This window comes from Petaurus breviceps, unplaced genomic scaffold, assembly GCF_028583685.1.
Source record: "Petaurus breviceps papuanus isolate PSGF00001 unplaced genomic scaffold, PetGlider_PUasm1.0 90491, whole genome shotgun sequence".
NCBI classification, from domain to species: Eukaryota; Metazoa; Chordata; class Mammalia; order Diprotodontia; family Petauridae; genus Petaurus; species Petaurus breviceps.
In genome coordinates this window covers 2,968,266-2,971,737 of record NW_027187263.1, presented here as the reverse complement: position 1 = coordinate 2,971,737, position 3,472 = coordinate 2,968,266, and the positions used below count along the sequence as shown (strand labels likewise).

General features: G+C 39.0%; 1 long non-coding RNA gene across 1 annotated transcript; it reads right to left on the bottom strand.

The window, feature by feature from the left end:
• Positions 1–326: 326 nt before the first annotated feature.
• Positions 327–3,193, bottom strand: LOC138141788 (uncharacterized). Its single transcript, XR_011163261.1, has 2 exons — positions 2,873–3,193; positions 327–1,429 (listed from the first exon to the last, which is right to left on the bottom strand). It is a non-coding gene; the product is annotated as an uncharacterized lncRNA (long non-coding RNA).
• Between the last annotated feature and the right edge of the window lie 279 nt (positions 3,194–3,472).

The window sequence follows — 3,472 nt, the reverse complement described above, 5'->3', positions numbered from 1 at the left end:
TACTCTACTGCAGCTTAGGACTTCTTAGAACAAGTAATATACCATCTTCCATTTCCCAGCAGTAGGAATTGAAGATTTTTACCACCACACCTGGCCCAAAGATAGGTTTTAAATATGTACAAGAAGATCATGAAAAGGGAAGCAAAGGGAAAATTCCCTTCATAGTCTTTACCAATTTGAATCTAGCAATCTCATCTGTCAAATGGAGATTAAGAATAGCACCTCCTTCCCAGGGTTGTTACGAGGACAAAATGAAATAATATTTGCAACGTATTTTGCAGACCTTAAAAGTGCTGTATAAATTCTAGCTAGCTACTGTCTTGGAGTTTAATCATATGACATCATCCTTTATTCATTAAGTTTCAATATTCAGGTACAATTCTCAGAGTTAAACAAGGCCTTAAAACTCATCTAATCCAAGGTCTCTCTGAACCATAAACTCCATTTAACAACATCACCAACAAGTGGCCATCCACACTCTCCTTGAAGACCTTCAATGATTTAGAGCTCATTAACTCCCAAGTTAGCCCATTCTATTTCTGAATACTTATCATTAGAAAGTTCTTCCTTATAGTAAACTAAAATTTGTCTCCAAAAATCTTCTATTCATTCATCTTACCTCTGCCATGTGGGACCAAGTCAAACAAATCCTCTTTCGTACAACTTTCAAGCAGATCATCAGAACATCAATCATATTCTCTGTGTATCTTCTTTCTCTAAACCTTCTCACTTCCTTCAACTGATTCTTATGTGATATGGTTTAAAAATCCTTTCCCTATCCCAGTTACCTTTTTCTGGATGTTTTCTTGATAGTCAGTGTCTCTGGTACCACACAGCCAGAGATTGGACCAGTCCAAGAGACTGGGACTATGGGGTTCTCCAGAACCTCCTCTAATATCTTACGTATCCATGCCATCTTACTTTTGAATCTGCCAATCCTAGATCTTCTAATGCATTTCTGCCACTTTTCCCTAATTATAATATATTCCATAGTACCCTAAACTTTCACACTTCACTAACATCATGCCAAGCTCCTATATGTTTCAAAAGGGGCATATATTATAATAGGCTACAAAGCCTACAGGAGCAGGGGCACCGTAGCAGGTGAAAATATGACAGTTTCACAAGTTGCAAAGATTCTTGCGGTTTAGTCCTTATGTTTCCATGGATTTGATTAGATACTGTCTTTCAACCCTCTTCAGTCTTCTTCTTCAGTCCACAATTATAGGCATAGAAGATGGGATTAAGCTGATTTTTTCCTCCTATAGTACACCAGCTCAAGTCTTCTTCATGACAACTTAATACCTACTTCCTCTGCCTCTTCTTTACTCATGACTGTCAGCAAAGAACCTCTTCTTTATAATTTCCTTTAAGTTACACACCTGGGACAAGTCATTGTTTGCCTCAGTTTCCTCATCTGTAAAAAGAGCTAGAGAAGGAAGTTGGAAACCACATCAGTATCTTTGCCAAGAAAACCCCAAATGGATTTACAAAGAATTAGACGTGACTGAAAAAATGACCGAAAATCTGAACACACCTGTATTTCAGGTACTTTTCCTTTGACCACTTTTATACTCTGGATCAGCTATTCTGGCAATACACAAGATTTCAAACAGGTACCTTTGAGCCTGCCCTGAACAACTTTCAGTCAATTGGTTGCAGTCCTGGGTCATAATACTTTGAGAAGTCTCAGCCATTATCATTATTCCTAACCAAGAGCCTGACGTCACCATGAAGGATACTTGGTTGTTTCTCTCAGTGAGCCCCACCCTTGAGTCAGGCTTGGTAGCATGTGGACTGCCAAGAAAGGAGGGCATCAAAAGGAGGGTTACCACAAAGGGGGAGTAAATTATGGGAACATTTTGCCTAGACTCAAACATGTCTGTACATTATACTTTATGCTAGCATTTCCAAAATGAGCACTCAAATATTTTCCTGGTTTTCATGTAATGTAGATAAGGGTTTCATGAGAAAACAGTGTTACCTAATATACTTTCCTCAAAAGCATTAAGGTAAATATGCATAAAATGCTAAATGCAGCAATTTAATTGGAGGTTGAAAATGTCTTAAACTATTCGGCTCCTAAATTTCCTTTTGTCCAGGAGTTTTAGCAAACTCTTTCCCCCATCCCATCATTTGTGCATTCTATAAAATGTTCTATAGAAAAATAGGTTAGGGAAACACTTCTTTGTATGTATTGATGCCCTAGCATGACCAAATAGTTAATACACTTCCAGTGTCCCAGAACTAAAAGTATGTTATAGACTTCAATATGGTCCCACAGGGTGCTGGGCAAACATAGAGGATAGGAGATAATAAGATCCATGGGTATTTGTCTTACAGAAAGAAATCAGGGGACCTACAGTAGAATGGGCACCTAAGACCCCATTTGGACCCCTAGAAGCCCAGCTGCAAGCAAGCAAAGTAACAGATGTAGAATCCTGGGGATCAACAGCAGGAGCAGGAGGAGGCCCAGCGGCAAGAGAATGTTTCCCTGTGAGTTAGACTTATTAGGCAGATTATTTCATGTTGACCTAGAACCAGGAAGACCAGAAAACTTTGCAAACATAGCCGTAGGAGTAAATCCAAAGACTGTTTTGAAGTTGACAGAATATAATGAAAAGTATTGTTGATCCCTCAGGGACATTTTCAACCCCACACTGAAAAGGGTATGGAAAGCAGCAGGCTCTGTTCGTGTACCTTTGAATCCAAAAACCGAGGAATAAAGAGGAAACTATTTCTTCCTTTCTCTTTTTTTCCATAATAACTATGCAAACTATTTCTTGTAAGCTTAATTTGCTTATAACAAACCTCACCTTACTTATTATGCAAATTCATGGAAAAATTAGAAGTGGGAGGGAGAATAACTTACATGATATACAACATAGGAAGCAGACCCCAAGTGAAGAGCTGAGGAAAACAAGCTGCTTCCCTTTCATCTGGCTCCATTTCTGAAAGCAATAGTCACAACAGAAGACTTTATAAAAAATTTTCTGAGGCATCACTTTACATAGGAAGCCATCACACAGTACTAGAAGTTGGGGAGCAAGGGAGAAGTACATTTGGATCTTTGTCTTCCTATCAGAGTGGAGACAGATCGTATCCTGGAGGTGCTGGGTTTGGTCTGCAAGGGGAGAGTTCAGATTGGCACTCACTTACACAGAACAGCTCTGTGACTGTTTTGGAGAAAGCCTTCTGTTCTCATAAGTGTTAGAGAACCAAGAGCCCAGCCACATGGAATAGGATGGGGAGGGGTTTGGAAAAGAAAATGTGAAGACAAATGGGGATATTTAAAAGCAGAAGAAAAAAAAAGTTCTGTTCCCAGAACAGCATTCTTTAACTTAGTCTGGCTATAAATTTTCTCTCTCATTGATTTCCTGCCTTGGAAAGAATCCACTAATGAAAAAGAGTACAGGCTGGAAGTGCAACTGTGATTTTTCATTTAGAAAAATGGTAAATCTGGTACCATTCA